Genomic DNA, 13,721 nt, shown 5'->3' with positions numbered 1-13,721 from the left:
AATTTGAGAGCCAAAGGGAAGCTGCCATGTATTCCATGGCCTAACCTCTGAAATCACCTGCAGTGACTTTTGTAATATCTTGTTGGTCACACTGATTAGCCTATTAAATATGGGACGTTCCTACACAAGCGCATGAATATCAAGAAAGATCATTGGCAGCCATCTTGGAGACTGGCAACCAAAGGTAGGTATTGCTCTCTCTATTGGAAAAAGCAAAGTGAAACAAAACAAACAAATAAACAAACAAAAAAACAGGCTCAGGGAGAGCAAGATCATGGGTAATCTCAGTACACAGTGCATTCACCCCTGAACTAGTGGAGCCAGTACCATCTGGCTCCCAAGATGATTCTTTTCCTATTAGAAATTCTTCTTATTTCACCTTTCACAAAACTGATAAAATATGTGGAGCAACTATGATTGGTCTTATTTTGTAGGTGACAAAATTTAGACCCTAATTGGTTAAATGACTTGCTTAAGATCACCCAAAAGTTGGAAAACTACTGAAATAGGTGACACATAGGACATGTATGCCAAGTATTTTAAAAATACCTTTGAGAAGAATTTTCCAGGCAAGTTAAAATGCCTTATGAGTCACCTAGGTTTGTATTACAGCTAGGTTCTTCTCTTTTGTTTATCGGAGTTTTTATACAAATAGCTTGAGAGTCTCTCAAGCTTAACTGCAGTCTCGAGTCTCTTTATAACCATACCAAAGAGCATCATTATCATACACTTAACATCCCTGTGTCGGTACATTGATATTATAATCTCTATCTTGAGGTATGATGTTAAATTTTATATATCTATATGTGTATTTGTGTACAGATATATATGTATGAGTATTTTACAACTAGCACTGTGCCTAGAATATAGTAAATTTTATTTATTAAATGTAATATCTTGAATTATTGTAATCATTCTTTTACTATTGCCTCATAGATTAAACTTAACTGAATCTATATACAATGAAATTAAACTTTAGGTATTCTAGACAGTTTTAGATATCTGAAATTAGAATTGTTAAGATAAATTCACCATTATCCCTGAAACATGCTCATCCCAAATCCCCAAGGTATTCCCTAACTTTAGTTGCTAAAGCTCTATAAACTCAGAAGGATAGATACAGTTAATTGCTGCCTTTATCTTAATTTATAGGTTTAAGGCCACTGCAAAATGACTCCCAAATGGGCTTGGCATAAGGAAGGCCAGACAACTCTAAGGCATTTGACATGGACTCAGATTAATGGATATATCCCATATATACTGCCCATAAAACAAAGAATCCATTCTCTTTCTTTGAGACATGTAAGTGTGGGGCTCAATACTGGTATCCCTAAGGAAACTAGGTATTCCCCTTTCACTCACTACTTGAGAGCTTGTTATCGGTCCCGCATTTGGAAGAACTGGGACTACCATGATTGTTAAGATTGTGAAGCAATTTCTAATTCTATTTCATGTTTCTGTTGGAAGATATTTGTATCATTTCCTTGTGATCCTGAGGGACCTGAACTGTAATACAATACAGAAAATCCATCTGGTTATAATGATATGCCTTCAAGTCCATTCCGACTCATAGTGACCCTATAGGACAGAGAACTGCCCCATAGGATTTCCAAGGCTGTAACCTTTATGGAAGCAGATTGCCACATCTTTCTTCTTTGGAGTGTCTGGTGGGTTCGAACCAGCGACCTTTCAGTTAGCGGCCAAGCCCTTAACCACTGCACCACCAGGGCTCCTTATTTATTGCAGTAAGCTCACTATATGCCAGGCGTTGGTCTTGTCAATTCATATGTAATTAACTCAGAAAGTCCTCACTGAGATACGTGAGGACACAGAACACATGAGCACATTGCTCAAGATCACAGAGTGCGTAAGTAGTATATCTGGGATTTAAATTCTTAAATATTACTCTTCATTGATGTATACTGTATAGCACTGCCCACTGTACTGACAGAAAGCTGTTGAATTGGGAGAGCCCATACGAATTGCTTAACTCTTTTCATTTTTAGAGTATTACATGGGAAGATATTTTTGGAAGTCTCAGTAAGTGAAAGCTGACTCTCAATCAGGGTGAATGGAAAAGTTTTGAGGGGCTTAGAGATATGTTGGACCACTAATGGGATTACAGAATCTAGAAACTTAGGTCAGCAGAGAAACCAGCCCCCGTCCTCCCCCCAAAAAAGGAAACCTGTTGCCGTCGAGTCGATTCTGACTCACAGCAACCCTGTAGGACGGAGTGAAACTGCCCCATAGGGTTTCCAAGGAGCGGCTGGTGAATTTGAACTGCCAACCTTTTGGTTAGCAAGGTCGGCAGACGGTATCAGGAAAATAGACAACCCAAGAAAGAAACATAGCCAGGCTTTGGGTATTTCCTGGGTTTTGTTTTTTGCCATCCAATTGGTTAAAAAAAGAAGAAACAGTAAGATCTGCTTCTTGTTGATAGAGAGGAGTGGGGGCCCGTTCATCAAGAAGTGTTAAAGCTTCAATTAAATTATAAAGTGTGTCAGTCTTTGAGTTGTTTCTGCCTGAATAGCTACCTGCCTTCTAATTCCAGTATCCTCTTGTGACAATAATGATGATGTGGGATAATACCCACAGACTTATGTTATAATTAAGAAATAGAAACTCATGCTTCCGTTGACTGTCACAAAAGACGGACATGTAGGGGATGAGTAAAATGCATGACCTGTGACACATGATAGAGAAATAGAGTTCTGATAGCCTGTTTAACTCTCGCAATCTTATATACTCTGTTTGCTATTACAGTTTAAGATCATTTAGTAAATGATTTATTCTAGTTGGTAAAATAATGAGAAAGAATTAGAATCACTGCCTCTACAAAGAATTTCTCTGAGTTTAGACAAGCAAATTAACTCTTAAATGCCAAAATATATTCCCAGCTTGAGTCACTACAAACGGCTGTTCGCACACGAGTTATTAATACTGCTTGAAAAAAATATGGAACATATATTTTATGTCCTAGTTGAAAAATGTAGTGGATTATAGTAGAAGGTAAATATATCTTTATGAAAAGTTTACGTGATCCAGCTAAACCACTTGAATTAACTACCCAAAGATTAAAAACTATTTTGACCATATATATATATTTTTTTCTTTTTGATCTGCTATCATTTGGTTTCTGCAAAGGTGTGGCACACATCAAAAATAAAATGTGTAAAATGCAAAATGAGCATGCAGCTCTAGCACCATTAGCATTGAGAACTGATTCCCTAATTGATCACATACCTATGAACCTCCAGAATCATGGTCCAAACTGAATATAAAACAAAAATGGAGTTCCAAAACATGGCACAGCTTTGCTTCCTGATGTTTTAAGAAGCTACAAAGTGAAACTGTATAAAGTTACTAGTTTCTGAGTTATTTTAAGCATTAGTTTCTCAAAGAATCTCAGGACTGATCTCCCTCACTTGCTCAAGCTACCCCTACTCTTTGGAACCTGGCATGAAGTGAGAGTGGATTCAATCAAATGCCCAGTCACTAGGCTACTGTTTGAAACAGTACTCCCAGAAACTGCTTGTTGCAGCCTTAAATTGTCGTTTAAATTTATCTACAGTCTATCTACAAAGTCAAAAATATGTTAGAATCCATGTACTAAAGGTTTTATAAGGCAGGCACAAAATTGCTTAGATGATATACAGAGTTATATTTCAAATTTTGTTTCTATTTTAAAATGGAAACTATTTTAGGTCCACATCTATATATTTAAAAACATGAACACAACGTTTTCTTTTTTTGATCCTAGCTTTGCACTTCTTTCTTTTCTTCTTTTGTTAATACTATACTGATTGCTATGAATTTGCTGTGAAGTTCTAGTTTTAAGCTGACACCAGAATGTTTTTGTTAGCTGCTGTTAAGTTGCCCTTGACTCACAGTGACCTCATGTGCAGTGAAAGTAAACACTGCACTGTCCTGCGACATCCCATGATTGGTTTTGGATCAGATCTTTGTGCTACATAAGGTTTTCACTGGATGATTTTCAGAAGTAGATCGCCAGGCAGGCCTTTCTTCCTAGTTTACCTTAGTCCGGAAGCTATGTTGAAACCTGGTTAGCATCATAGCAATGTGTAAGCTTCCACTGATAGTCAGGTGGTGGCTACATATGAAGTACATTGACTAGAATCGAACCTGAGTTTCCTGCATGGAAGGCAAGAATCCCACTACTGAACCACCAATGCCCTCACGAACACCAAACATCCCTTAGTAATAATCCATCACTACCACCAGTTGCTGTAGAGTCAATTCTGACTCATGCCAACCCATGTATATCAGAGTAGAACTATGTTCCTTTGGGTTTTCAATGGTCTAAATTTTCAGAAGTAGCTCTCCAGGGCTTTTTTCCAAAGTGCCTCTGGGTGGGCTTGAATCTCCAGCCTTTGAGTTAGCAGCCACGTGCATTAACTGTACCATCCAGGGACTCCTTAATAATAACCGCAAACATTTATTGATCTCTTGGTAAGAACAAAGCACTCTTCTAAGCACTTAAATGAATTAACTTGTTGCAGCCTCACATTAACTCAGGAGATATGACTGGAATTCACTTGTTTTATGGATGAGGACACTGCGCCAAAGAGCTTGCCCAGAAGATGAGAAACTTGATCCACATCCCACAACAAATAAGTGGTGGAGGTAGGATTTGAACCTAGACGATCTAGCTCCCAAATCCAGCCTCTTAGCCTCATTCACAAAACTACTGTGCAAAACTAGAAAAAGTTGAGAGAGTCTGGAACATGTATTTAGTATGTATCATGTGTATCCACTAAGCCAGACACTTGGGAAACACAGAAGTCATAATTCTTTTCCTGAAGGCACTTGCTGTTTTGCTGTGTGTGGTGTGATCGCAAAAGAATATTTCAGATGAGAAGTAGAGCCAGATGACCTTCTCCCTTATTCTAGATACCATGGCTCTACTAAGGTGGCTCAAATTTGCTGTAGATTTTCTGCTAATACTAATGTCTTGAATTAAGACTATGGTCATCTAAAACCCTCAAGTCTTCCCATTTTGAGGAAAAGAGAGGGGGGATGCATTCAGAGGTAGGGATGGGAGAGCGTAGAGAGAAAGTAATGGAAAGGGTGACTTTAAGGGCTGGTAGAAATGTGACTCACCAACAGTTCAGCTGAAGATAGGAGGAGCAAGTTGACATGGCAAGAATGGTGTGGTGTGATGGCCAAAAAGTAACAATAGCTGAACTTTCTTGGTTGTATTTTCCTAGGTGCATACATTTGCTAAAATTGAGTCTGGACAGAGTGGATTTGGGGCTTTAAAATTTACAGGAAAGTTTTTTTTTTTTTTTTTTTTAAACTGCTGTAGGAAATTATGATGGGGAGTTAACATCTTAGTCTTTATTTATAATTTCTGTATTTTTCAGTGGAGTTACCACAGAAACCCTGTCATCTTACACTGCACCTCAATTCAGATTTGACAGTAGGAGTGTGGGAGAGAGGGTACAGGGTGCCCATGAGTTTTAATGGATCTCATGGTTGAGAGATGTAAAGTGGAAATACTCCATGTGCAACCCATGTTTCCCTGGTTCTCATCCAAAAATGTCCCAGTTAGGTATTTCTCAGAGTACCCAGGGAGAATCTCCTGTGTGCTCATAAAGAAAATAAGTTGGCATAGTCATTTCCTTGGGTTGCTGTTACGAAGTACCCACACTTTAATGGAAATTTATTGTCTCATAGTTTTGGGGGCTAGGAGTCCAAATTCAGGGTGTTAATAGGGCTATGATACAAGAAAAGGAGATCCTTTCTTAAATCTCCTGGCTTCTGGTAGCCCCGGCATTCCTTGGCTTGTAACTGCAGCTTCACTCTGTCATCACATGGTTGTCTTCTCTGTCTCTTTTGTGCCTCTTCTCCACTTTTATAAGATACCACTCATATTGTGTTAGGACCCACCCTACTCTGATATGATCTTACTTTAACTTAGCTGATAACATCTTCAAAGACCCTATTTCCCAACAAGGTCCTCTTCACAGGTACCAGGTGTTAGGATTCAACAACCATTTTAGGGGCACAATTCAATCCATAAAGGTCAGTGACCACAGGGCATCTATTCTCTCCTTCTCCCCTTCCAGTCTTCTTTGTGGATGCATTACTGCTGCCTTGGTCAATGAGCCGTGCTCCTCCATGGACGCAAAGCCCCATTTCAGTTCACTGGTCTGCATGGCTCCAGTGACTTCAGGTGACACCACTCCCACTTCTAATCTATGTCTGCTGGGCACTGGTGCCATTGTCATGGCATGTTAGCATCGTTACCACATGCTGCCTTCATCTGCTGCTGCACTTCTACCACAACCGCTTCTATGGGGGCTACCGTGTCCACCAGGTACCACTCTCACCCACTTGTACAGCTGAGTCCTGCAGCAGCTGAGGATAGGGAGCTCAGTTTTGTGCTATAAAGTTAGGGGTATTGTATCGCTAATATTTCTGAAGCTTCCCTTCATTGTTTGAGTTTGCCACATGTTTTCAATGACACAGCTTTTTAAAGTTTGTTGTTGTTTTAACAACCCTTTGCTCTTCAGAGAACTCAAGCCTGATTACACAGGGGAGCTGGGCTGGGAGATAAATCCAAGTGACTATCATATATTCTCTCTTTCTCTTTCTCTCTATTTCTTTCTCTGTATATAGATATATAAATACAGATAGATCTTGTATGTGTGTATATATATATGTGTATATATATGTATATGTATGTATATATGTATATATGTATCATACATGTATATATGTATGATATACATATCATGTTGTTGTTATGTGCTGTCAAGTCATTTTCGACTCATAGCGACCCTATGTACAACAGTACGAAACATTGCCCAGTCCTGCACCATCTTCATGATGGTTGTTAGGCTTGACCCCATTGTTGCAGCCACTGTGTCAATCCATCTTGTTGGGGGTCTTCCTCTTTTTCGCTGACCCTCTACTTTACCAAGAATGATGTCCTTCTCCAGAGACTGATCCCTGCTGATAACATGTCCAAAGTACGTGAAATCAAGTCTCACCATCCTCACTTCTAAGGAGCATTCTGGCTGTATTTCTTCCAAGACAAATTTGTTCATTCTTCTGGCAGCCCTTGGTACATTCAATATTCTTCATCAACACCATAATTCAAAGGTGTCAATTCTTCTTCATATATGCATCACCGTATATTCTATCTCTTCCTCTTTAAACACTTATGTTATGGCTTTAATGTTGTTGTTGTTGTTAGGTGCCATCAAGTGGGTTCCGACTCGTACAGACCCTATGTACAATGGAACGAAACACAGCCAGGTCTTGCGCCATCCTCACAATCGTTGCTATATTTGAGCCCACTGTTGGAGCCACTGTGTCAATTAGCCTAATGTTATTAGCCTAACCTTATTGTGCCTCGTTCTACTCCATTAGAATGTGTTTTTTGTTTATTTGTTCGATTTTGTTTTGTTTTCCAAGGACACTCTTCAATCTTTATGGGGAATAGGCTCTGAGATGTCCACGTTGCATAATTACTTTAGCATAATTACTTGGACACAATGTTGGCTCAGCCCAAACTCCTGCTACATCATGCTATATTACACTGTTTTCTTTGTGATGCTTAGGAAAGGGAGGCACAGAAGGAAGAACTGGCCCTCGTTGTTTTATTAGTGCCCGTATTCTCCCCAAGTATTTGTAAGCCCTCAAATTATCTGTTTACGGCCAGAGAGAAAAAAGCATTCCTCCAGAGTTTTGGCTAGTGGAAGGGAATTCTATCATTTGAAGGTTATTTGTATGCAGTCCACAAGATGGCTTTGGTGAAAGATGGGCAAGATGGCAGCTTTACTTTTCTCTACTGGGCCTAGTCTTACTACTGTTTATTTAAGGAGTCCCTGGGTGATGCAAATGGTTAATGTGCTCAGCTGGTAACTGAAAGGTTGGAGGTTTGAATCCACCCAGATGCACCTTGGAAGAAAGATCTGGCGATCTACTTCTGCAAAATCAGTCACTGAAAACCCTGTGGAGCACAGTTCTGCTCTGACACACATGGGGTCGTCATGAGTTGGTCTCGACTCAAAGACAACTGGTGGTGGTGGTGGTGGATTTAATATCAATTCTGTGGAAAGTACCTTTTCGCCTACTTTCTTACTTTCTGGGAGTGATAGCTGATTACTCATGTTGGTGACCCTTCTAGTATTAAGGATCATAAAATTCTTATAGGAAGGATTAGGCCTGTATATGGGCAGTGGAGACACAAGACTATCTCCATAGGTATGCCCATTATCACTGTGGCACTTGGCTTTACTGAAATCTTCCCAGCAGTTCTCTCTCAATAAGGAAATCTTCCTATCTTCATTTCACCTCTTTGATCTCCATGAGAAAAATGTAGTGGCTGAACTGCTTTAGTGGAATTGTATATAAAATAAAGGGAAGACGAGGAAAAAAAAAAAACCACCACATTGCCATACTGAAGAATTTCAAATTGTGCATCCTATTATTGCTGAGCTTTAAATGCACATGGGAAAGGTCTAGTGTCTTAGAAAGGTGCCTACTCTCCCAGACCTAGAGGCCATGCACAAAGTCAGTTGGTAATGAGATTCTCCACAGCAGCAAAGTGCACTGTCTATTCATATTTCTTTTCCACCTGTCCCCACAATGGTGTCTGTTTGCTCAGCCCACATGCAACAAGGCTGTGTTTGTAAGGAAGGTCCCATTCAGTGGCTGTCTATTTAGAAGTCTTGACGAAAATCTGTGAAAAGCTCCTCAATTCAAATTCCTCTTTAATGACTTGCTCCATTCACAGGAGATGGCAGGGGGAGGGTGCCTGGGGCTTGACTTCTTCCACTATGGGAAACAAGAAAGCATTTTTTATAAAGCTCCTGACGTGCTACGCTTATTAAACAAGAAGTCCTGGTAAAAGATTGAATTTGAAGAAGAGTTTACTGGTCTCACAAAATATGTAATCTCTAACCATCAATGGTGTTTTCATTTTGAAAAATTCAGTTTCTCTCCACACCTCCCTTTTGGCTTTTTTCCTTCAGCACAAATTAGTCAGTTGCTTGATTGGCTTTCCTTGGATATGTTTAAATGTCATATTGTGGGAGAATTATATTTGTAGGGGTTTGTTGTTAAAACAAACAAACAAACAAAACATTTGCATTGCCGATGAGTCGATTCTGACTCATAGTGACCCTGTAAGACAGAGTAGAACTGCCCATAGGGTTTCCAAGGAGCAGGTGGTGGATTTGAACTGCCGACCTTTTGGTTAGCGGCCGAGCTCTTAACCACTGCACCACCAGGGCTCCAGATGCTCTTGTTAACAGAGCCAAGGACAAGTACAGTTATCTGGATGCTATGGCTTGAGTTGTGGTTTAGTTACCTGAGGTAGATGGAACATGGGAGGATATCTCTTTATCAATGTGATATTCTCCCTCTCTTTCTCTCTTCTTCATTTGTACAAGAAATGTATTAGGTACTTGATAATCAATTATTTAAGCATTCCCTAATAAATTTGTTATATGAGGACATCATAGTAGAGCAGAAGGTGAGAGTTTCTGAGCCTGGTTCCAGGCATTACCTTTCTTGAGTAACTTTGTTCAGATCCCATCATCATTCCTTACCTCCGACCCCCCAGGGTTAAAGGATTTTTCCCATAAACCTCCTTAACGTCCTGTACTTCCTCTTTCATATTACTCATCACAAGCAAAGATACCTCCTAATTTTCAAATTGTCTACCTTTCGACTGTATGATCCATGGCTGTGTCTGACCCATTCACTGCTGGATACTCTCTATCTAGAATAGTATATGAATTGTAGTATCTCCTTTCTTGAGTGAATGAATGATTAATTCACAGTCTGTTGCTCTTCTTATTTCCAAAGAGCCTCCTACAAGAATTTTCCTAAGATAAATAGAGAATAAAACTGAAGAAAACTCAGTGAAGTCTCAATTTTATTCAAATATATTTTCTTGTGTTAGTCCCTCAGGCCCACTGTCTATATATATCTTTGTTTTCCAGTATTAAACCTACATATGAGAGTACTAGCTAATGAAGGTGAAACAAGATACCACCACGTTTCTGCCCTCAATCAGTTTAGAAACTAGTAGTGGCAATGTCTTAGTTATCCAGTGCTGCTATAACAGAAATACCACAAGTGGATGGCTTTAACAAACAGAAGTTTATTCTCTCACAATTTAGGAGGCTCTAAGTCCAAATTCAGGGTGCCAGCTCTAAGGGAAGGCTTTCTTTGTAAGTTTTGGGGAAAGGTCCTTGTCTTCAATCTTCCCCTGGTCTAGGAGTTTCTCAGAGCAGGGACCTTAGGTCCAAAGGAGAGGCTCCGCCTCCTGGATCTTCATTCTTAGTAGCACGAGGTCCCCCTGTCTTTCTGCTTGCTTCTCTCTTTTATATCTCAAAAGAGATTGACTCAAGATACAACCTAATCTTGTAGATTGAGTCCTGCCTCGTTAACATGTTGTTATTGTTGTTAGGTGCCATCGAATCTGTTCTGACTCATAGCGACCCTATGTACTACAAAACAAAGCACTGCCCAGTCCTATGGCATCCTCACAATCGTTGTTATGCTTGAGCCCATTATTGCAGCCACTGTGTCAATCCATCTCGCTGAGGGTCTTCCTCTTTTTCACCTCATTAACATAACTTCCTCTAATCCTGCCTCACTGACATCATAGAGGTAGGATTTACAACACATAGGAAAATCACATCAGATGACAAAATGGTGGACAGTCACACAATACTGGGAATCATGACCTAGCCAATTTGATAACACATTTTTGGGGGATACAATTCAATCCATAACAGGCGATAAATCATATATGCCTTCCAAAAGTAGTAGAAAAGTAGGATGTGTTAAGTGATACAATCTATTACGTATTTATTTTGAAGTTTAACTACAAGACGGCTGACTTTCTTTTCCTAATTTCTGATTTTGAAATCGCCCTACAGTCACACTCTATATAAATAGGTTTTGGCTGAATTTAACAGTGTTTTCCAAAATATGATTTTTAACTCTGTTAGATAATAGTATGGATTAATGCTAAATTTTATACGTTTGATAGAAGTAAAGATCACAATGTCTGCAACTTATGCTCAAATGGTTCACCAAAAGCAAATAAAAGCAAGTAAATAAAAAATAACACAACAGAGTGAAAGAGAGACCGAGGAAGTCAAAGTGATAAGATGTCCACAACTGGTGAATCTAGGTGAAGAGTGTAGGGGGATTTATTGTTCTTGTCTTGCAAATATTGTCGAAGTTTGAAATGACCAAAAGCAGAGGCGAACTAGGCTATGCAAAGATATTTACAGTTTATTAAAAACTCTGTCTAGTGATCAAATGGTGAACAATTTTTGTCAGTTAAAGTGAAGAAGTTGGTAAGAGGAAGGAATTATAAGAAACTTGGTTAACATCTAACATAAATGACAATCCTTCACTAATCGGTGGTTATAGGCCCATGCCTTTTCGTGGAGCTTGATCACACCACTTTGAGTTCTGAGTCATCATGCTTGCATTTAGCATTCCTATAATATAATATTTAATCCCCTTTTTAGTTTCTTTAAAGTAGAAGTAGCATGGGGTGGTGGGGGGACTTGCAAAGCTATTTGAGCGCAAAAGTCTTTTAGTTTTTTTTTTTTAAAGTAATTTTTCTCTCAAATTTTTAAGTTTTCCCACCCACATCAATTTGACAGCAATGCTTTTAGTGACTGACTAACATCAAGCCTTAACAAAACATTCACCTTGGCTTTCACAGAAGTGAGAATTCTCTTTCTTTCATACTCATTTCATTAGTTTATTTAATGTTTAATTAAATGCCATAATTATAATAACAAGTACAACTGACATTTATAGGGTTAGGAACCAATACATCTAACACTGGCGAGCATGCATCTCAACTCATGCAAGCAGAGCTTCATGAGCCTACTGGAGAGCAGCAGCAAGCACGCATTGCTCTATGAGCATGGGTAGTGTGTTTACAGAGCATGAGAACATCAGCTAATCCAGTATTCCATTAAGTTGAAGCCACTTAAGGGAGTTTCTATTGTATTTTAGTTTTGTGTTAATATTCAAACAGACATTTAAAAAAAAAATCAAATCTATTTTTTATTCAAATTATGGTTCTTCAATGATGATCCTTAACAAAACTCAACTTCCTCTTCCTTTCCTCACCCCTCCTTGCCACGACCACCTAAAAATATTAATAGTTTGTAAACTGTGAAATTGAATTTTGCATGAGGTATGCAAGTGATATCATTCCATATGCACGTTGAAAGGAAAAAAGAAACAAACTGAAACATTGGGGCTTTCTAGCGCAAGGGTGTACCCAAAATTTGCTAATTAGATGCATGATAGCTTAATCATTTTTTCTAATTGAGATGGTTGAGAAATCCTGACCAACTTTAGGTGACTGATGACGCTGAGGGGGAAAGTGATGTGGGGGCAAGGGGTAGAGAAAGAGAACCCCTTCTACCCATTGAATATCTGTGGACTCAGAAAAGAGAGGAAAAGAGAAATAGAACGCAAGAATTGTTCACCAAGATTGATGTACAGTTCTAATGTCACTGAACAGGGGATTTCATTGCCATGGTTCAGTGACCAGTGATAGAATCTATGATTCAGGAAACAGTAAGAAAAATGTTTGATTTGTTGATTTGGGAGGGACCTGGAATTCATAAAGGAAAACAACCTCAGTTTTCTAAGAACCTTAGTAGAAAAGCCAACTGGGCCATGGAAGGAAGTCAAATAAACTAATACAAGCATGAAGTGAAACCAGTAAATATTTGAAAGAAAATCCCAATGTGTTAAGGCTTGGGCAAATTAAATCATTAAGTTTCATGGTGTAGGTTTTTAACGAAGTCCTCCAGTAAATAAAAGTACTGTCACAAATTTCAACCTGGAATTAAAATTGTTAGATTTTAGAAAATGGTTTCTTCAGTGACTCTTCAATTCTATGTTGAATTCAAATCCATCATGTACCTCCCATTCCAGATGTTTTTTTTTTCACCTATGTTGTCAGTTCTATTCATGCCTCATTTTTCAGACAAAATTATTTTGGATCCCACCTTTTTATAAAAGCTGTTTCAATGACTGCACACTCATTATGTCCTTGGGAAACTTACTCCATTTTCAAATAAATCCAATCAAAATGCTTTGCCTTACCTAATTGAACCAGAAACTGCGTTCCCATATTTATGAACCATCAGTCCTGCTTATTTTGGTCCAATGAAATAAATTTATTCCTCTTGTATAAGCAGAATTTCAAATATATGAAGAATTGTCAAGTCTCTCATAAACAAATTCTTGTTGTCTCTGAAAGAAAAACTAAATTTATTCTTTCTGGAAAACTTTAGTGCCTTCACAAATAGCTTTAGGTTATTTGAAAAATTCCATGTTTATTGTTTGAAGTAAAGGTTTATTTCCCATTCAACATACCTTTACACAATTTAGCATGCTTTTCTATTTCTAAATTCATGGTGGATCAACAATGAGCTTTACCTGGTACTGGTACAACAACAGATATGTAGACCAATGGAACAGAATTGAGAATCCAGACATAAGTTCATCCACCTATGAGCCACTGATATTTGACAAAGGCCCAAAGTCCATTAATTGGGGAAAAGACAGTTTCTTTAACAAACGGTGCTGGCATAACTGGATATCCATCTGCAAAAAACTGAAACAAGACCCATACCTCATACCATGCACAAAAACTAACTCCAAATGGATCAAAGACCTAAATATAAAAT

Source organism: Trichechus manatus, unplaced genomic scaffold (genome assembly GCF_000243295.1).
Source record: "Trichechus manatus latirostris isolate Lorelei unplaced genomic scaffold, TriManLat1.0 scaffold00006, whole genome shotgun sequence".
Taxonomy (NCBI): Eukaryota; Metazoa; Chordata; class Mammalia; order Sirenia; family Trichechidae; genus Trichechus; species Trichechus manatus.
Note: the sequence above shows the minus strand (reverse complement) of the source record.